This window comes from Adiantum capillus-veneris, chromosome 20 (genome assembly GCF_014529385.1).
Source record: "Adiantum capillus-veneris isolate H3 chromosome 20, ASM1452938v2, whole genome shotgun sequence".
Classification (NCBI taxonomy): Eukaryota; Viridiplantae; Streptophyta; class Polypodiopsida; order Polypodiales; family Pteridaceae; genus Adiantum; species Adiantum capillus-veneris.
Window position 1 is genome coordinate 2450628 of NC_140950.1, and position 23129 is coordinate 2473756.

The window sequence follows — 23129 nt, forward strand, 5'->3', positions numbered from 1 at the left end:
GATTTTTAATGCTGTGAAGCAGACAAGGTGAGACGCCGTTTGTGCCCTTCTCAAGGCTTGGAAGGGTGGCCTCCACCATTTTGAAAAAAAAGGGCCTGGCAAAGGAAGACCAAAAAAACGGGGGTCGAAGATGCTTGATGGCTCATCCGAAAGCCCACCGCCCTCCAAGCATCCATCGCTTGTATGCCTAGCCCGATGCCAACCCCCATTCCACATGCAATCCCGAGAGCGCTTTCCCCACTATACCTACTCATTTGGGTGACTTGGCAACATTTGCTCAAGCTATCGTCGATCTATTGCTGAAGATATGTGTAACACGCGTGATAGAGAGCCTAGAAGTAAGGCAATACAAATAGCCAAACTCACACAAAAATTTACTGGATACGGAAATCTGAGAAATCATATCGAAGTATTTGAACAAATATGCAATTCCCTAGGAGAACATAATGAGTTTCATAAGAGTAATGCTTAGGATTGGTATAGAATCCTAAGGGTGGAAGAGAAAATGATTTACCCTACTCTTAGGAGATTGTTTTTGAAAGAGTACATACGTGAGGGAGTGCTTTGGGGTGTAGCCTCTCAGCTCCAAAAAGCCCAACAAGAGGAAGGGGAGTCCGTGAGAGACTTTATTAGTCGCTTGAAGCATTTGAATTCTCGTTGTAATCCAAACAATTGCTTCAATCATAACCAATTGCTCGATAGATTCATTAGGGAGCTATGACATGAGGATATCTACAATGGCCTAGTCATTAGAGGTATCCCCACTTGGGAAGCAGTCACCACCTATGCGACCAATTGGAGGATAATTTAATGATTAAAGGAGAAAGAGTGTCTGTTGAGCCTAAATCTACTAGCTCGCAAGCATCGGGGCATGCGCCAATGACCATAAAGCTTGTTGCTAAGAACCAAGATATCTGAGATGACTTTAGCAGATCTCACCAAGGCCATTCAAGAAAGTCTTAGAGACAGAGAAGCCAAAGTTGAGCCGTACTGTAAGGAGACGACAAAATCGAGAGCTAGCTCAACAACAAAAGGAAGCGGAAGAGAAATCACAATCCATATAACAACAAGACCCCACATATTTACATCTTGCACCTGAGCATTTCAAATCCTACACCACCACAGAGGAGCATAAGGTTGTGTATACAAAGGCCCAGAGAACACCTATCGATGGAAGCAATGGAGTCTATGAGGGTCCAACGATAGTCCGAACCTATTTTCATTGCCCAAGATCTAACAGAGACTGAGAAATATGTACTTAAGGAGCTTCTCAAGGAATTTAAGGATATATTCTCCTATACATATCATGATATGAAAGGTGTTCCACTTTCCGTGCTGCAACACACCATTCCCATGAATAGCATGGCTAAACCAGTCCAGCAACAACCCTACCCAATGAATCCTAAGTCCCAATCCTAAATATGCAAAGATTGTTCAAGAAGAGATTGAAAAGCTTGTCAAATGCAGATTCATATACCCTATTGAGCACTCCAAATGGGTGTCTCCAATAGTTATTGTGCCGAAAAAGAATGGGAAACTCAGAGTGTGCATGGATCCAAAAAAGGTCAATGCCGTCACTAGGAGAGACCATTACCCCTTGCCATATTCGGAACATGTGCTTGAAAGAGTTGTAGGGAAGGAAGCTTATAGCTTTTTAGATGGGTACTCTGGCTACAATCAAATCACAAGTGCACTAGAGGACCAAGCTAAAACTGCTTTTATAACCAAATTTGGAGTGTTCGCATTTCGTGTTATGGCTTTTGGCTTAACCAATCCCCCTGCTACCTTCCAAAGATTAATAAACACTTCTTATAGGGAATATTTGAGGGAGTTTTGTGAAGCTTTCTTAGATGACCTTTGTGTTTATTCTTCTTGGAAAGAACATTTGTCATGTTTACGAAAGGTGTTTGAAAAAGTGCAGATAGTATCACATCTCATTAAACCCTTTCAAATGCCAATTTGGGTTAAACATGGAGTCATTTTAGGGCATATAGTGTCCAAAAATGGGATTTCCATAGATGAGAGCAAAATTAAAGCCATTTCCAATTTGACACTGCCTACAAACTATAAAGGAGTTCAAAGGTTCATGAGCCATGTTGGTTATTACAGGCGGTTTATTGTAAACTTTGCCAAGATAGCTCGCCCATTATGCAAGCTTCTTATTGAGTTCCACTGAACTGCGGAGTGTGACCATGCTTATGAGTTATTAGAAAAGACCTTGACAAGTGCTCCCATTTTACAAGTGTCCAATTGGAATGTAATTTTCCATGTGCATATCGATGCATCAAACTTTGCTATTGGGTGTGTTCTAGCTCAACCGGGAGAACATAAATTGGACTACCCCAGTAGCTTTGCAAGTTGTCAATTAAATGATGTTGAGAGGAACTACACCACTACAGAGCGGGAAGGTTTAGCTATGATTTATGCAGTAAAGAAATTTCACTACTACCTTCTTGCCAACAAGTTTGTTTCCTATGTGGATCATCAAGCGTTGTTGTATCCAGTGAATAAACCTTGTTCCACGGGAAGAATTACCCGATGGTTACTAATTCTTCTTGAGTTTGAGTTTACCATTGTGGTGAGACCCGATAAAATACATGTCATGGCGGATCATTTGTTTCGCATACCCAATGGTGAAGGCCCGACTAGAATCGATGATGAACTGCCTGATACTTCCATATTCCTTGTCGAGACCATGCCTGAATGGAATTAGAAGATTGTGAACTTTTTAGTTAATGGTTTTTCACCCAAAGAGCTACATAAGGATATAGCTTGAAAACTATTAAAGGAATGTGAACCTTATTCTCTAATTGCAAGAACTCTCTACAAGCTAGGAAGGACCATATTTAAGACATTGTGCTCGTGAGGATGAGTATTTATATATAATGCAAGAAGCTCACATGGGTATAGCCAGAGGGGATTTTTCAGGGGAACTAACTGCTACTAGAAAGGTGTTGCAATCAGGCTATTGGTGGCCTATCTTATTCAAAGATGCATCAATTTTTGCAAAAGGGTGTGAGAAATGCCAACGTATCGAGATCACACAACGAAATGATAAGATGCCCTTACATCTTATTAAAGTGACTCAACCATTTGAAAAATGGGGTTTAGACTTTGTAGGCCCAATTACTCCAGCAGCTCGTAACACTTAATCTCGATATATTATTGTTGCCACTGACTATGTGACAAGGTGGGTGGAAGCCAAGGAAACATGCAAGGCTGATGCAATGTCAACCGCTAAGTTTCTCTTTGAGAACATTATTACCCGATTTGGTTGTCCCTTTGAGATTCTAAGTGACAATGGTACTCACTTTATAAATGGAATGATAAAGGAACTCACGACAAACTTCATGATAGACCACTATAAGTCTACACCTTATTATCCATAAGCAAATGGCCAAACTGAGAGCACTAACAAGACTTTAATTTCTATCTTCACCAAAACAGTGGAAGCTCATCGCACAGATTAGGATTTGAAGCCGACATCAACTCTATGGGCTTAACATACTGCTTACAAAGTGGCTATTATGTGTACACCATTTAAGATGGTATATGGCCAAGAAACAGTTATGCCATGGGAGTTTGTAATTCCTAGTCTGTGGATAGCTTCGCAAGAAGGTTGGGATGGTAACGCTTTAGTTGAGCGTTTATACATCTTTGAGAGGTTAAATGAAGAAAGACAATTGGCTGTGGAAAATGCACTTGTGGAGAAAGATAGGAGAAAGAAATGGTTTGACCATCATTTACAGAACAAGGATATCAAGATTGGGGATAAAGTCCTTATGTATGGAGTGTGTAACGAGAAGAAAAAGTTGAAATATGCAAGAAAAGGACCATATCGAGTATGCGAAATCACCCCACAAGGTACCCTTCGTGTGGTAACTCTTGATGGAGTTGAAACCATTGGATTCCTCAATGGGAGCAAATTTAAAAGATACTATGATCCTTTAAGCCAAGAGGAGCTACGTGCCATCCATCAAAAGGGGGCAGCCAAGGCACAAACAAAATTGAAAAAGATACAAGCTCAAGCTGAGGCTAAGGAGCGACAGCAACGTATTAGACGCCAACGAGAGGCCAACCTAGGTCATACCAACCATGTGGTGCAATCCCATTACAAAAAAAATCACTTGACAAAGGGTTATGGCCATTAAATTCCCTCTAAAGCCTAAGGTGGAAACTGTTTGGTCTCTATTCCCAAATTTAGTGATCCACTTGGGGAATGGAATCCAAGTAATGAGCAATCATAGAGAAATTGTGGCAGATTTAGCTTAGGTCAAAGAAGCTCATAAAGAAGAAATGCAGGCATTGAAGGCAACATTAGAAGGTGAGCCAAAGTTTGAACCACGAACACAAGGAAGATCTCGAGATTGCTCAAGCAAGGCTTCTTAGCTTAGAAGAAGTAGTCGAAGAAAAAAACACTTGTGAAAACTGTCACATATAAAGTGTCCAAGAGTTTGCAACAACCCAATAGCCTAAAGATGGCACTAAAACCAGCTCATGAAGAGTTTTCCTACTTATGGGAAAGAGTGGAAGCATTCTTAGAGGATCCCTTAATTGTACTATCCTCTACTTCAATTGAAGCAATATTTGGGGTTCAAGGGCCAATTTGTTGTGCGCTTTTACCGCATGTGTCGAAAGCTGGGAACTTGCCAAACACTGTGTGCAAGCCACGAATGGCTGCAAGTACACAACTAGACTATCCTAGCAAGCTCAAAGGGGCAATGGTGTGTCACTCGCCTCTCAATGCTTGCCGTCGTGAAGGATTCCATGACGCAAAGAAGAAGGAGCTGTCGCCGCCGCCGCGTTCAACTGCCGATGCCACCGTAATTATCTCTCTCTCTCTCTCTCTCTCTCTCTCTCTCTCTCTCTCTCTCTCTCTCTCTCTCAATCATACACACATACGTGAGTACACGATGGAAAAGAAGGCAGAGGTAGAGCAAGAGCACTTCTTTATCATGCACCTCAGAAAATCAAGATTTTAGGTCAAAATGGACCTTTTATATGGATCTGACCAATTCACACATGGGCGCCCACAGTGGTCAATCAAAGCAAAAATCATGTAAAAATGGGATAAGTGGTGCGTCTCTCATCGGCGATCACCTACGCACTTATAGGACCGGCAAGCCCGGTCCATGACTCAAATAAAGTAATAAGGCGTCTGTCAAAGGTGATAGGGTGTCAAGTGGTTAACATACCCCCCTTCCTTATGTAGATTCCGTCCTCGGAAGCTAGTGAAGTGAAGCCCATATATAAAGGTGGAAGAGCTTCTGAGTTTGTAGTCTTTATCATTCTTCAAACATTGCAAAATCAACCAAAAGTGGCATAGTAATTGCATTCGCATAGAACATATATAACTAAAAATCATATGCAGTGAATATGCACATAGGTTGATTGGTAACAGAATATTAAACAATTTTTCAGTAGTAAACATTAAACTGTAATATAATCAAATGCATAAGCACTTGTAAAGATCAAAGAATAAACAAGTCTAGGGTCGCTATTTTAACAATTGAGAGGAACTAGAGGTCAATTATGAATACCATGGGCAAGCTTCTCAATTCTCTTTGGTCAATTAAGCTGTTTACTCGCGAGAGGCAAACTATTTTATGTTCGAGGGCTGACTAGGGGCTATACCTAGAAGACCTTCTAGTTAAGCTATGATAAAAATAATTGCATATGAAACCATAGCATGAATTATTCCCTTTGTTTGACCCCCAACATGTTTTCCACATTGATTCAATGTTGATGTGTGTGCTTATTTTGTATGCCTTGGGCTTTTTTCTTTTCAAGGAAAAGCACCCATACTGGGAACCTTCAGTGGGAAGAGGCACCAACCTTTATTGAACACAATCAAAACAACATAAAGCACCCTAACCTAATCATTTGCACCCCCCTAGAGGGTCAATGGAACATGATATTGAATAGATGGGCGGGTATCCCTAAGTCTAAATCCATATCCTCGTCATCGTCGAGAAGAATAAATTCATCATCCATGAGAACATATGTGCCATCCGTGTAATCATGTAAATATTCCTCATCATTAGATGCACATATGTTCACTAAGAATGTCACTAGGCGTGTATAGTCATCTTGGTCAAAAGGGTAAGCTTGTGCAATCGTAGAGACGTTCTCTACTAAGTAGGGATCAATCGTGGTCAAGAGACATATCAGCCATTCTAATTCCTCAAAATTCTTCTTGCCCGTCGCTAGCGTCTCTACCAAATCCCATTCACAGGCAAGCACCGAGTAGACTATGTGAAACACTTGTGAAAACTAAAGAGGGTACCTCTCACCCAAGGTAGGAGTGGATGACTCTAGCGTACTAACCATATCTGTACACACAGATAGATTTTGATTAGTGTGCAAATATTATAAGGGTCGTGTCAAAAGGTCATGTCCTTGTGCATAATGTGTTATTATGATTCTTGGGTCGTGTACTAGAATTCGTAGGTTTCAAGTTTTTTGTTTGGTGACTCTTGCTCTTTTACTTTTTTATTTTTGTTTTCTTGAGTATAAGGCTATACATACACCTTCCCTAAGATTGGGAGATTGAGAGGTAAGGAAAGAAGGTTAAGAGGAGAGCAAGTGAATTATGGATGTCAGCAAACACTCCCTCGTTCCTTGGGTAGGTCATACCTTTTGGAACAATGTCGTCACCTTTTGAAACCACTTGTTCCAAGTTGCGATGGGTGAAGACTTTGACCGATAGTTTTTCCTACCCTAGACATTTCATCTAGCTGCAAGGGTGGTAAGGTACTCTCCCATAATTTTACTTGAAACGTTGTTTTAGGTGATGGATTTACAATGGGAGGTGCTATTCTTTCCTTGATTTTTTGTACAATTTTGGTGGTAGGTAGAAGTTGTAAAGAAGCTTGAGTTTTTGTAAAGAACCACATGAAGAGCAAGAAGCTTCATTTGTTTTTTCTATGTTTGAGCCGAGCGATACAAGTTGTTCTCGCTTGGGTACCCAAACTAGCTCCTGATCAAGTGTATAGTATTCTGTGATCTTTCCCTTCCCACGGTCTTCAATCAGCTCTATCGTTACAGAATTTGACTCACATGGGTCTATAGGTAACAAGTAAGAACGCAATTTACGTTTAGGTTCCCAGATTTAATCATGCCCTTCATAGTAGCCTTAGGCTTCCAATAGCTGTTTAGGAATCGAACGCAACGTTTTCTTACACTTCTTGGAGCAAGTGGGGTGTCTCTTACAATGCTTCTGTTTTTTTGCATCAAAAATGGTCGCTAAAGAAGCTTTAGGGACCCATTTGTATATTTTCTTTGTTATATTACGATGAGTCTTGTGTGTCTCATGCTTTGTTTCAGCCACAGAAGTTGAAGTTGTAGAGGGTTGGCTCCAAGTACAGATGGTTCAACCTCTTGGACATGCAATGTTTTGGGTTGTATTTACTTAGGAGGTGATATCTTAGGGACTATCGCTTGAGTGGTAGGGCTAAGAGTTGGTTTCTATGTTGTGACACTCCCAGTCTCCCAATCAACAGTGCACTTGATCGTTATCATCCACGTGTGTAATGGAATTGGCCTATTTAATTTGAGAGTAGCGGAAATTAATGAGAGTACTTTTGAGAAATGACTTTGTGAGCATAGCGGGTGAACATAATTTAATATAGCAACATAATCATAGCAATTAGTTAACTTGGCATGAACAATACTTTTGCAAGAGAGAGAATTTAGAGAACATGACAACAGTTGAGGACCGGATTTATGTGGAGCCGGTCCCTCCTCCAATAGGCATTTGTATTATGATTTCTCCCATTAAGAGAGAGACTTGTTACAATACAATCTTTGTGTTCCTTGTGACCTAGGTGATGCAATGAAGATGGAAAGCTTCATGCATCACAAACATAACATAAACTTGAAGAAAGCTTTAACTATCCCAAGCCTCAGTCCCAAGACCTCAAACACCTTCGAAGGTGGAGAGAGCTAGCAGGGAATGAGGGTAGGGAAGAGGAAGAAGAAACATTTCGTAGGAGAAAGAATTAGTTCCTCACTTATCATAACTCTTGTTGCTAGCATACATATTAGCATAGTAATGAAGAAGAAGGAGATGGCAAGATTAAGCATTGAAGCATGGCTCTGGTTGGATTTGCACTCCATATCCAAGAGTGTTGGTGTAGGCTCTCAACCTCTACTTGCTTGGAGAAGGAGAGGGATCTCTTGCACTTTGCATAGCACACAATGAGAGTGTTTGTGAGTGTGTGCGGGTGAGTATACCCCCTAAGCAACCCCCTAGCTCATGCTTGAAGCTCATTGGACCCTTCCAGGCCTAGCCAATCACAAGCAGGAGGCATTACAAGCAGCAAGGGTAGCCTTGAGACAAGTGTCCCCCTTTCCCCTTTGAGAGAGGGCTAGATAAATGCTAAATCATTTAATTGAATCTCCTAGATTATTATTGGACCCCTTGGGTGGCTAACCAATAGGCTTCAGGCACACCATGAGGGCAACATGAGGAGGAACTTGACAAGTGTCCCTTTTGCTTTCTTTGTACCATGCATGCCTTGTGTGAGTATGTGGGTGTTCTCTCTCATGCCCCCTCATGTAGGGCTCGCCCCCTCCTTGTAGGGATTGAATCTTTGACTTTTTGACACCTCAAGCCCCTCATGCATAGGCGCAGTTCCCACCACAAGCTTGGCTCATAAGCACTTTAAGCTTGGGTTGGGTTCTCACCTCAAGTGCAACCCTAGCATCTCAATCATGTCAAGCATCTCAATAATTAAGCACCTCAAGCATCTCAAGTACCTCAATCATCAAGCACCTCAAGCACCTTAGTCATGAAGCATGACATGCAGGACAAGCACCTCGAGCTGGGTCGGGCTCTCGCGCCTCAAGCTCAGCCCTAGCTTACCTAAGGTCAAAGGCCTTTTACACATATTATTGGAGGTCTTCAATGAAGCTAACCCTAAGGTCTTATGCTCCATTTGTTAGCCTTGCTCTTTGATAGACCATCTCTCATTTGGGCCCCTTTACCATTGGCCACGTGTTGAGATAGATCTATAAGCACATGTCTATATCTTAACACTTGTTCCAGTTTATTCTCCCACATTAAGTGATCAATTTAATATGAGAAAATCATTTGGGTTGGTTAGATATTAGATATTAGATTTTATGACACGTGCATCCTAGGTTTATATTGCCTTCCATAGTTCCAGTAGGCATGACCAAAAAGTCTTGAGCTACAACCCCGTTGTCATAACTGACAAAAGTGTGTCAGGTTTCAAAAATCGTAGTTTTTTTCTTGTTGATACCCTTGACTTGGATAGTACTCTCAGCTAGGGATTGCTTTCCTAATTGACACCACACTCCATATTATAGCATATTATATTCAGCACCTATTTCCAATAAGGGGTTATACATCACTTTCCCATAGGCGTTATTTAACTCAATAGGGTTCGTAGAGGTGTGTCTGAATCCAACCAATCATCCTCCGTTTCAACTTGTTTGGCATGAAATGACTAGTATATGTGCCAAATCCATTAGGTCAATCGTTATTGTCATTCATTCATGCCTAAGATAGAGATATTGATAGCCACAATTCTCAACAACCATAAATTGTCACATGAAAGGTCATCCTGTAATAACTAATGGTTAAGATCCCAACCAAAGTGGACAATAACAAATATATGCATGTATTGCACCTCATAAATGAGTGACTTGGACATTCTATAGAAGATTGCTCAGCCTTTCTACTCTTCCATATGCCAGTATAGGGCCATTCTTGCTTTCCTAAGGGCTTGTTTACCCCATTCTTCCCAAGTGATTTTGGGGGCTATTCTCAATGATGTCCGATAGTGTTTCCTTTGGTTACCTTGTGGTCTTTGTTGGAAATTTTGGAAACCGATTTTTTCCTTTGGAATGGTTTGAGAAACTCAGGGTCACGTTTGTTTTTTGGTGCAAAATTGAGAAATTGCTTTAGTTTGTGAGAGATTTCTCCACAATTGGGGATTTATTTTGAATTCAGGGTCACATTTTTTTTTTGGTGCAAAATTGAGCAATTCCTTTAGTTTGTGAGAGATCCCTCCATAAATGGGGCTTTATTTAAAACACTCCAACGAAGACTAGAACACATGCTACTAGAGCTAACAAGAATGCTCACATGTTGTTTGGCTCTCTTGGGAGTTGCAACTTGGGCCATGATTGGACACCTTGTGTAATTTCCATTGTGAAACAATCATGAAAAACATTAAGAAGACTTATCTTTAAGATGACATGAAATTAGAAGCACCTTCTATGGTGTTTGTTGTGGCCACTTATAAAGGGGTAGAAAATGAGATTTAAAGGCAATGGTTGTGAGAGCATCACATTGTCAAAGCATGTGTCACAATTGGAGTGAACGACAAGAGAAAGGAAGCCTAAAGAGGTTTTCATCATACTATGTTGTATGGTACTCTCTCAAACATGCATGCAAAGTGGGGTTCTCATAGCCATGCATAAAGTGTCCTTTTTTTTTTCCATACTCACAATTGTGAGTTGAGAGAATTTATATTAACCTGATAAGAATGCAACATGCCTCAAGCACTACATGTGCCTTGAGGGGGCTAAGGTTCCATCAGTGACTAGTACACAGAGAAAACCTACCAAATGTGTTACTCATATCCTCTTGGGTGTTCTAAATAGCTTAAAGCATGCATCCATCCTTCATCTTTGTCAACTACCCCTCTTCTTGCTCCTACCATGTGAATGAGCTCAATGTGTAATCGCATGATATCATCAAAGCGAGGTACCTCCAGTTTGGCCTCAAAGACTCGAAGGTTCCTAGACTTCCATACTTGGTTTAGGTAGCAGAATATGATCATTTGAGTGCACTCCAAAATAGCTTGGCTTTGGATACCACGCCCTCCCAAGATTAGGTCATGCATAAAAAAGGTGATCTTCCAAGTTCTTCTTACCCCCTTGCACACTCAGGTGGCTAGTCCCCGCAAAATAGGGCACTTGCAAAACAGATGAAGGGGGTCTTCCAAGGCTAACTTGCAACCAGAGAAAGTGCCTGAGCCAAGACCTCTAGCTTGCACCTTAATCCCAGTGGGCAAAGCTCCCCAAAGCACCTTCCAAATGAATATCTTTATGTAGTATGGCCCTTTAGTCTCCCAGATGGTAGTAACCCTCTTTTGCCAGTGTTCTTCTGACCAGTTTTTCTTCCAGATTTTGTTGAGAGAGGCAAACCAATCCGCTTGGTACACCAACACATTATATGTGCTCTTGGGAAGCGAGAACACTTACGCATAAAGTGTCCTAACAAAGATCATCTTGCAAGATCATGCGCTAGAAAATTTTGTTTGTAAGATATGCTTGAGGTGTGCCCAACATGCCTAGACATAAGAAGATCTAGCAATATAGACTCTGTTCATATGAGACAAGTCAAACAACAAAGTCTTTTTGTGCATCTTGAGGTTCCACATAAATAATCGTTAACTAGTTGTACATGTCTGACCCTCAGGAGGAAGAGCCAACTTTCTCAAGAAAATATATGGGAAGGTGGGAAACTATTGCTAAGAGCCCCATGTGGCCTCCATCGTGGAGGACTCTATTGCAGCAAAACATGCCCCTTGTAGGCCACTTCACAGTAACAAAATCGATGAGTTGGTAGCAAGAGCTTTGTTTCACGAAAAGTGATAGTCTCGCAAATTGAGAATTGCCTATAAAAAGGCAACTCTTTAGTATGGGAGTTGGTTGAAACACCCCTTCAACACAAATGGTGTAGAGATAATCGGGTTGCATTGACAAAAATTGGAGTTCCCTCCACAAGTACCTTTAGAGGGAACAAAAGTGGCACAATATTTTGTTTCTTGAGGTGGGGGACTAACTATGCTTCAGAACCAATAAATGCCTTTAAACCAGCTATGGGTGATAAATTAGGAAAATAGCAAGGATCTACACCCAATTCTAGGTCGAGTACGAATAGGGCACCCACATTTGAAGTTTGTGTTATTTTTTAAGAAACAGCCGAATATTCTGCCTCGCTAAAAAGGTCTTTGTAGTTGCTATTTAAGTGAAGTTGATATTTCAGTAAAAATAGCAAGTTTGACTAAAATAAATTTATCGAGCCCTCTTCTCTCTCCATTGATGGCATCATGGTAATCACCAATGATATGCTGCAAAGCAACATAAGCCCCCCCCCCCCCCCCCCCCCCCCCCCCCCCCCCCCCCCCTCTCGGCCCTTGCTTCTCTCCCTCTCTTTGTGTTCAAGCTTTGTTGGTCGCCATCCTCTCTCTCCCTTTCTCTGCCCCTCTTTCTCTACCAATAACCAAGTTTGTCGGATTGCTCCACCTCATTATAGGAGCTAGGAGAGATTGGGAAGCGACTCGAGGCAATCGAGTGTTTTCAGATGAGTCTCTCTCTCTCTCTCTCTCTCTCTCTCTCTCTCTCTCTCTCTCTCTCTCTCTCTCTCTCTCTCTCTCTCTCTCTCTCTCTCTCTCTCTCTCTCTCATGTATTGGCATAAATACTGGGATACTCATTGCTATGCTGCACCGTGCATGCTGCCCAAATGCACTTCTCTGACGGCTTCACATGCTGGGTTGCTCACAAGTTGTCACAAAGCTTTGTTTCTCTCTCTCTCTCTCTCTCTCTCTCTCTCTCTCTCTCTCTCTCTCTCTCTCTCTCACTCTCACACACACACACCTTGGATTTGTTTTCCTATGGAAACTAAGGCTTAATGTGAGTGGTTTTAATATCATAATGGTGATATTTGTCTGCCAGATGGGAAGTACCACAAATCACTTTTACACACTTCCACTAGACCACTACGCTGACATGAAGTCTTGCATGACGGGTACTGAAGCAAGACTATATCAAAGAAGGTGACCCTACCACCTCTCCCACGTCACCCCTTACTCCCACCACCCCAGTCTGCGTGAGAAAACCACTCTCGCCTACTTTTTCAAAAATGGAAACTCTACCATATCTGTGTGTCGTGTGTCTCCTTCTCTCTCTCACTCTTCGTCTGTGGTGCTCTCTGATCCCCTTCAATTGGTATCAGAGCGACAGGTGTGAGAGCGTAGATGGACGGCTTCGCGATGAACTCGTCGGCTATGGCAGAGAGGCCACAGATCTGAGCAAAGAAATAGAGGAGGCTTGTGGACAACCATACAGAGGCTTGCAGGAGAGCTCTCAGGAGCTTCCTAGTGCTCACATATCAGTCCACAATTCCTCTACAGATCAGCCCACTTTGTAGAGCATCTTCCCTTTTCTCGACAAGCTTTGCAACGGCTACATCGGTGACAGATTGGAGCTTGGAGCTTCTATAGACATGGAAGCATTGTGAGATTGATACATTCAGCTCACGCATCGAGGTGGAGAGTGAGTTTGAGCCTTTTTATGAGCTCAAAGAAGCACAGAAGAAAGTCATTCAGTTTTTGACAGTTTGACAGCAGTCTACTGTTTTGATCATAACTTGAGCTACAAAGCTTCGATTCCAAAACTTTTTGGTTCAAAACGGAGCTGGATTTAAGCTCTACGACTTTGTAGAAGGAATTGTTTTCTGATTCGGAGTGCAGGTGGGTCTGAAATTAAAAACACACAAACTGTTTTTCAGGACAGTTTTGGGCTCTATTGTTTTTTTTGCTGCAGACAGCTTACCCGTGCACACTGCAGGTAGCGGGCACATATGAGGTGTTACAAGATCGGGTTTGACTCCCAGGTACATGTTGAGTCTAGTACTCCCACAGGTGTTGCTAGTTGCAGTTGAGTGGTTCTTCTGCAGTGTTGTGGCTTGCATACATAGTCTTTGAGCGGGTAGTGCTCTATGTATGCTTATGTGGTGAGCAGTAGATCTTGTGAGCAAGTGCAGAGGTTGGTTGTGGATGACATGTATGGTCACCTATGGTACTCTTTGTGAGCATTTGCTGGACATAGGTTTGTAGAGCTTATGCATGTATGTTGAGTGTAGTTTGATGCGCATTGATTGCTCATTGTATTGAGCTTGCAGGACAATGGTTCTTTTTTGTGTTGATAGCCATTGTGCGTCGAAACTCTGGCGAAATTTTCCCAGGAGTTTTATGTGCATCATTTATGCGATCTAGGTAGAGATTGCGGGTTGCACTAGCATTTGCGTGCGGTGTTCTCTGCAGGTGGGAGATTTGTGCGTGTGTATGCATCGATACCACACAGTGTGGGCTTGGTGATTAGCTCACGGTTTGACATGTGTACAGTTATCTTGGCACACTCACAAGAGTGAATATTGTGATGTATGCTTGTGTGGCTACGAGCTAGGTAGTCGGATTCAAGCACTAATGGCTTGAGGTTTTTCAGCAGGTTTCAGCTACTACAGGTTTACAAGTTTACAGGCAGGTTTGAGGGCTTATTTGGGCGCTGAATTCTCAGCCATTGTTTCCTCTTTACAGGTGTCCATGTATGGCTCAGTTGTAGGTTGATCTGGGACACGTTTATGACTTGTTTATGCAGCTGTTTAAGAGCTGAATTTTGGGGTTGTTTTGGGGTTGATTTGCAGCCATATTTTACAGCCATACAGGAGCTTGGTTTACTCTACAGGAGCCTCGTACACTTGGCATTTGGGATTTGCATCATTGCCATTTGTGGGAGCTTTATGCTCACAGATTTTGCATCGTGACTTTGCCATATTCTTGGACAGTTGGCAGGTGCTGAGACATTGATTTTGCTTTCTAGTTTGCTACATTGTGCTCATGGCAGAGATAGGTGATCGCTCAGATTATGATCTCTCCGAAATGCGCATGTTTGATGGGTTAGACTTTGCAGCATGGAGAGAGTGTATGCTTGATGCATTGACACAGCGAGGGTTGCATGGACCATTGAGTGGTGATGCAGGTAGACCTTCATGCTTGTCTGACAATCAGTGGCAAGAGCTAGATGAGATGGCATTATCTACGATATGTTTTCACCTTGTGGACTCTATATTTGCTCTTGTTATGTATGAGATGACTACAAGAGCATTTTGGCAGAGATTGCATGAGATGTATGACAGATCTGAGTCATCTGAGACTCTTGTGAGACAACGGCATTCACATATGCGACGACGGGTTACGTGTTGTCATTGTGGTCGTTCAGGGCACATTAGACAGCGATGCTTTCGTCGTATGAGACAGCATAGGAGACAGGCTAGTCTCAAGGATGCATTAGATGCTATAGGCTCCCTTGACTTGACAGTTGCAGGATCAGATATAAAGTCTGAGTACCCTAGTGACAGTGAGGTCACATTTGCTTCCTGTATTACTCTTGATTTTTTGACGTCTGAGGATAGTGCACTTATTTTGCAGTGGGTGCTAGACAGGGACGCTACATTTCATGTCACTCCGTATCGTGACTGGTTCAGTAGCTATTCTAGCAGAGTGCATGGTAGTGTGCGATTGGCAAATGGGTCACTGCATGAGATTGTTGGTTCAGGAGATGTGAGATTGTCATTACCGAGCGGTGCATCGTACGTGCTCAAAGATGTGCGTCATGTGCCAAATTTGACGATGAGTTTGATCTCCGTTGGTTAGCTCAGGGATAGTGGATGTCGGGTATCGCTGCTTGAGCGATATTTTGCGTTGCATTTGGGTTCGCTAGTGATTGTGAGAGGTGCTAGAGTTGGCACATGGTACCCATTGCACGTAGTACTGGTGCGAGATGGTCGAGTCTCAATCTTGTTACAGCCATGCAGAAAGCGAGAGACCCTGACAATCTCTTTTGCTCATGGGTTGCAGGGTGCTTTGCATGGAGTGCAGAGTAGTGAGCTCGTTGTGCACACAGTTGGGGCACGACTTGAGCAGTTACACAGAGAGGTGATAGAGTCAGACATGCATGCTTTGCTAGTGACTGAGCAAAGCAGAGAGTCAGTTGTGCGAGATACTTCTATGCAGGATAGACAGGTAGAGCGGTCTTGCTCTAGTGAGTCACGACAGGAGGACGTTGTGCAATAGTCTATACATAAGGAATTAGAGCATGACAACTTTAGTGAGTCACAACAGATTGAGTGGTCATGTTTGCAGTGGATGATTGCAGAGGAGGCTGAGATGTCAGCGATTATGCAGTCATTCCTTTCTATGCTCGACAGTGAGCATGGGGATATAGTTGTGCAGGATATGTCTTCCAGCACACACCTAGAGCAGCTGGTTTTCTCTGAGGTTGCACGACAGGTTGATGCATCTTTTGCGGACAATCAGGAGATGCATGTGGCTGACACGCCTTGTCAGTCAGAGATGCCTATTTCCAGGAATATATATGTCGATGCATGCTCCGTAGAGCTAGCAGGGCCCGCTAGCATTGCATCGGCATTCGGTGGTCTCATGTATGAGATGCTGATCTTGAGACCGGATGTCGCAGCTGCAGTGGGAGCATTTGCAGTTGGGGTTGTCAGTCGTTTGTTGATTGATGATGGCATAGTGCACGAAGGAGATATGCAGGTATTGCGTACATACTTGCAGTACGTGTGCGTTACGTCTGGTGGTGTATGGACTTACACGGGAGCAGGATAGCCAGATGCACACGATCACAGCCAGCCGATGGGCATGGGTTGAGAGCGTTTTTCTCTCGCCTTTTGTAGTCTTTAGACTAGATTCCCTTGCTTAAAGGCACAGTCGCCTTTAAGTGGGAGGTTGTTGGGGTATAGGCGCCTGTGCCTTGCCCGACCGCCCAGAGTCTGGGCGCCCATTGACTTGTATACCTTATACATAGCATAAGTGTATAGGGGGTTGCTCACTCTTTGAGTCTCCCCACCCATATATGTGTGTCGTGTGTCTCCTTCTCTCTCTCACTCTCCGTCTGTGGTGCTCTCCGATCCCCTTCACTTCTAACTCCTTTTTTGTTGTTGGCTGTGATGGTGGCAGGTAACATTGAAGGACTTACCATATCTCACATGCAAGTGGTGTAATGGGAGTGTTTTTTCTTCCTTGATTGTACATTGCCCAAGTTACATGATAAATATACAATTGCTGGACTTTTTTTATCTATAGATGATTGGTTGTTTTATGCTGTGATGGTTGAATTCATCCTACACACACTAATGGTCTTGGCAGCCTTCCAAGCTGACTAAGATCCTTTGTTAAATTTATGAGCTTACATAACCTTTAATTCTCTTATTACAGGATGTTCCTAACTCCTGATGTTACATGGTACTCATCAGAAAGTTTGGGGTTTTGGCAATTATGGCCTACTTGCCCCCATCAATGAGAAATTCCTACTTACCCTTCTCAATGATAAGGACAAAGAGGCAACAAGAATTGGCCTGCAGCAAATCCTCATGACGAATTCTTCAAATATCATTGAACCCTGTCTTATTGGATGCCCCTTCACCTTGGCACAATTTGAGACACAGAGATGCCCCATCAACCTCGGGTGTGTCTTAGGAGTTAAAGGTGTTATATCCCTAACCGGGAGGGACCCTAGCTATACTACACAGCTATGGAACATTCACCACCCCTTCATCAAATGTGGGTGTGATTTCAATGGTGAAGGAGACCAATGCAGAGACGACAACGTTCTTTGGTTTGATCATGCTCTATGGCTAATAATGTTTAAAGTTGCTTCATTTTCTCCAGCTGACTCCTTGAAGAAATCCACCCTCAAATTCCTGAAATGGGTATCCACTGAAGGGCAAGAAGGAATCAAAGCACTTCTCATTCACCATATGTACAGAGAAAGACTCAAAGTATACATCAAGCAAGATGCCTTATTCCAACAAACCCCTCTTGATGCTCCAAATAATGAAATGGAAGCCTTCCTTCAAAAAGCTGTGCTGCCTACCCGAGAGTCTAGCTCTGACTCTAGGCATGGCAAGAGAGGACGAGTTGACCAAGGCCGAGGTAGACCGAGGAAGGGTCAAAACCCGAGATACTTGACTCAACCACCTACTACCCCCCTTGGAACCCAGTCTTCTCTCCCTTTGAATCCTCTGCCAGTTATTCTACTATTAACCTCCCTGTGGCACAAGCTACTAAACCATCCCCTACTACCCCTTGCTTTACCCCTACCCCTACTGCTACTTCTCGTGCTCGCTCTGCTATCACCCCAAGATGTGCCCCTAGTGCTAAGAATTTGATGTATTTCTAATGATTACAGGATGTTATCAAGGATGAAGTTGGTAGATTTTGTCTAGTATCAAATCAACCAGCCAAGTGCCGTACCTTTGTGCATCTTACCTACAGAAATGCCTTTATGGACGTAAGGTCTATCCATGCCTTTTTTGGCCTTTTTTTGTATGGAGTAGATATTCCAACTAATGAGCTATGGGACAAACTATGTTTTGCATGGTCCTTTATGGACCCCATTAAACTACAGATATGCAATGCTAAGGAAGTTTTTTCTACTACTGAACTTCACCCATGTCATTGCAAATGATGCTACACCCGGTTATTTGAGCAGTCTAAAGCATGTACTATTTTTTTTATCTCAAGTACATTGAAGATCAGAATATGAGAAACATTCTCATGAAAGGGCTTAATCGTATTCCCTCCCAACCGTTGTGCAAACATATTGCCATAAATGAACTATGGATGTGTCTTTCTAACATAATAAAAGTGGCATCTTACCCCTACCTCCCCATCTTCAAGAAGATAGGATCAAAATCCTATTTTGGGCATACTGTGAAACTACACTGCCATCCAAACACTCTACAAAAATGATTGCCCCTATGGATCGACGTATTGATGCCCTCAAAAGCAAGTATTTCGTTACATGCTTAGACAAAGTTGCCAATAACCCTGTATTCATATGCCCAACCTTCATGACTCAAGAAGCCAAGAAGAGGCTAGCAGAATTTGATTTTCTGCCCATTCATATGCCCCAAACTGACATTTTGCAAGCAATTGGTGATTTCCTCACCAAGTATCAATTAAAAAACCTCTCTCCTTTACCCTACCTAATGGCTATTTATAAAGCCCATAAAAACGCCTTTAGGTGGATCACATGTGGGTCTAATTGTTGTTTTTCGGAGGTTTCTTTGCTCTTAGCATGTATTTTCAAAACATGTGTCCCTTGCCTAAACATTAGGGCACACTCACTCAACCAAAAAGCCTTATTATGTTACAATATCGAGCTACAATTTTGGTGGGTTGTGGATTCACCAGATGAGGTTATCCTAAATCTACCAAGAAAAGTAGACTCTGTATTTTCTACTGATGTCAAAAAGTGCTATGAGAACATTCCCCATCAAGGCAACATCGGAATCATTACCATTATGAACTCCCTCATTAGCTATGTCTTTGATCAGTATGGACCTTTCGTCTCATTTAAGAATTTCCCAAGTAAATGTACAAGTGGAAGCTGGTCACAACAACCTTACAAAAATCAGTTATCCTTTGACAAAAAACAAGTCCTAGAGCTAAACTCCTGGCTGATTAACAGTATGTACATCCAATGTAATGGGAAGGTCTACATGTAGATCAATGGAATCCCCATGGGACTGGCATGCTCTCCCATTTGGTGTAACCTTTACCTACATGCATTGGAGTACAATTACATTAACTCAATCTTAAAAGATCCTCTGCATCGGCATCACCTTCTTCATCTAAAAACTCCCTTCAGGTTCTTTGATGATATTTTTTGGGTTAACAATGAGCAACCCAAGTATTTCACTATCACCAACCCCATTTATCCTCCCTGCCTATCCATAGATAACAACAATATCATTTTTTTCAAAGGCAAAGGTATCAACACAACTTTTCTTAGCATGAAGCTTGAAGTACATCATGGGGAACTGCATAGATCCAGGATAGACAAAAGTATGGTGGTACCCGCCCATGTTCTAAAGTTTATCCACAGAGGTAGCAATAGACCATCTAACTGGTCTCACAAAGTCATATTATCCCAAATCAAACCCATCATCTTTTGTAACCACTCTATAGAACAAGCTTGCTCTGATATAAAAGCCCTTATACAAGCCTTTTGTCTGAATGGCTTTGAGACAATTAGACTATGGAGAATCATCTACCAATACTTAGAAACCACAAAAAATCTGCAATCATGTACAGACTTCAAAAAAGTCAACTTATGCCTCAAAGGGTGGGCACTAGGTCCCTATTGGGGGCCTAGTGCCCCCATTAGTGGACTCTCCTACAAAAAATTGGACCTAGTGTAAAGAGGAGGGTTTTTCTACACACACCTTGGATTGGTTTTCCTATGGAAACTAAGGCTTAATGTGAGTGGTTTTAATATCATAAGGGTGATATTTGTCTGCCAGATAGGAAGTACCACAAATCACTTTTACACACTTCCACTAGACCACTATGTTGACATGCAGTCTTGCATGACAAGTACTGGAGCAAGAATATATCAAAGAAGGTGACCTTACCACCTCTCCCACGTCGCCCCTTACTCCCACCACCCCACTCTGCGTGAGAAAACCACTCCCGCCTACTTTTTCAAAAAGGAAACTCTACAGATCTATATGAAGGTTGCAGTGTGGGATGTTTAGAGCTTAAGTCTGCAAGACTTTGTGATTGGACCATACTTCCGTAACCAATTCAATATGGAGCTCCTCAATCAGGTCTGGGCTTTCATCATAGGATTAATTCCCCGTTAAATTTCTTGCCTTAAGCTATGGCGGACATCGATAACAAGTGTCCTTCATTAATGACACCTGCCTACCACTTCTAACTCCTTTTTTGTTGTTGGCTGTGATGGTGGAAGGTGCCCTTCATTAATGACACCTACCTACCACTTCTAACTCCTTTTTTGTTGTTGGTTGTGATGGTGGCAGGTAACATTTGAAGGACTTACCATATCTCACATGCAAGAGGTGTAATGGGAGTGTTTTTTCTTCCTTGATTGTACATTGCCCAAGTTACATGATAAATATACAATTGTTGGACTTTTTTTATCTATAGATGATTGGCTGTTTTATGCTCTGATGGTTGAATTCATCCTACACACACACAATAGTCTCGTTGATGATCGTCGTCATCCTTCGACTCTTTTGCAAAGTGCCACGTTAAGGGAATTTTGTTTGAGGCCAGTATATATCAATCTTTATAATGATAATACTAACTCTTCGTCTTCACAACAAAATTAAATTTACAAAGGTGCTAGTAGCCACTACAGATGAAGAGTTTGTATTATTACTATAAAGCTTAGTATAGCTAAGTATGAGGTATGTGCCTACGATTTTGAATATGCCCTTCATTTCACCGTCATCCTTCGACTCCTCTGCAAAGTGCCACATCAATGGCATTTTGTTTGAGGCCAGTATATACTAAACTTTATAACAATAATACTAACTCTTCGTCTTCAACAAAATTATATTTACAAAGGTGCTAATAGGCACTACAAACGAAGAGTTGGTATTATTATTACGAAGGTTAGGATAGACTAGACTGAGTACGAGTATGTGCCTACGATTTTGAATATGTCCTTCATTAGGGGGTATCTTGGAAGATATCCTTCTTTAGATGAAAAGGAAAAGTCGAATGGGTAGGCAATTGGTTGCGTGTGGCAGAACGTATCGAATGGGGCAAGAATAGTTGCCGACGACCAATTCATGCTCGTGGGCAGCAGCCAAAGTGGCAGGAGGCGGAAGAAGCGCTAGGCTGCGATGGTCATTGAGAGCCACAATGCCACGCGATGAGGGGAATGGTGTGTTTATTTTTGCTAATTGGTGATGGTTGGACCTCTTGCAGCTTTAAGCATCTGTTTGAGTGGCGTACGCTAAGCAAGATAGTTCAATAAGCTGAATGGCCTGGGTTCGATGCCCACTTCGATGAATGTTTACTTGGTGAGCCAAAGGCTCTTTTTTCCCTCCTTGAGGACACAAGCCACCACGTGGCAGATACTTCAAATTAAAAAAAAAAGCCCTGGAAAGTTGTGGAAAAAAAGCCGACGTGAAAAGCTACCATGTAATTAAGTAGGTTCGCAAAGGTGGTTCGCAGGTTCTCAGGTTCACAGAGGCAGTTCGAAATTATTTAGGTTTGTCTCTGGCCACTCTTTGAGAGATAGAGAGAGATCACTGACCGAAGATGGGCAACAAACCCACAACAGACATACTTGGTGGCCTTGGTGAGAGGCGATAAAGCTTAGTATAGCTAAGTATGAGGTATGTGCCTACGATTTTGAATATGCCCTTCATTTTGCCATCATCCTTCGACTCCTCTGCAAAATGCCACATCAATGGCATTTTGTTTGAGTCCAGTATATACTAATCTTTATAACATAATACCAACTCTTCCTCTTCAACAAAATTATATTTACAAAGGTGCTAATAGGCACTACAAACGAAGAGTTGGTATTATTATTATGAAGGTTAGGATAGACTAGGTTGAGTATGAGGTATGTGCCTACGATTTTGAATATGTCCTTCATTAGGGGGTATCTCGGAAGATATCCTTCTTTAGATGAAAAGGAAAAGTCGAATGGGTAGGCAATTGGTTACGTGTGGCCGAACATATCGAATGGGGTAGGAATAGTTGCCTATGACCAATTCATGCTCGTGGGCAGCAGCCAGAGTGGCAGGAGGCGGAAGAAGCGCTAGGCTGCGATGGTCATTGAGAGCCGCAGTGCCACGTGACGAGGGGGATGGTGTGTTTATTTTTGCTAATTTGTGATGGTCGGACCTCTTGCAGCTTTAAGCATCTGTTTGAGTGGCGTACGCTAAGCAAGATACTTCAATAAACTGAATGGCCTGGTTCGATGCCCGCTTGGATGAATGCTTACTTGGTGAGCCAAAGGCTCTTTTTCCCCTCCTTGAGGCCATAAGCCACCACGTGGCAGATACTTCAATTTAAAAAAAAAAAAGCATGAAAAGCTGTGAAAAAAAAGCCGCCGTGAAAAGCTACCATGTAATTAAGTAGGTTCGCAAAGGCGGTTCGCAAGTTCTCAGGTTCACAAAGGCAGTTCGAAATTCTTCAGGTATGTCTTGTCTCTGACCACTCTTTGAGAGATAAAGAGAGGTCACTGACTGAAGATGGGCAGCAGACCCACTACAGACATACTTGGTGACCTTGGTGAGAACCGTGTTGAACACCACAGAGGAGCCTATGTCTCTGCATCAATTGATAAAAAGGCCTCCTCAGTATCTAATGCTATGGGACATCTTTTCTCCCAATAAAGAAGCTCAAAGGATGACCAGAGCTGCTTTCTGCTTTCTATGTCTGATTCGAATTGCTTATCCATGGTGGATAATGCAGAAGCTCCAGCTTGATCCAAGCACGATGTTTCCTTCTTTCCG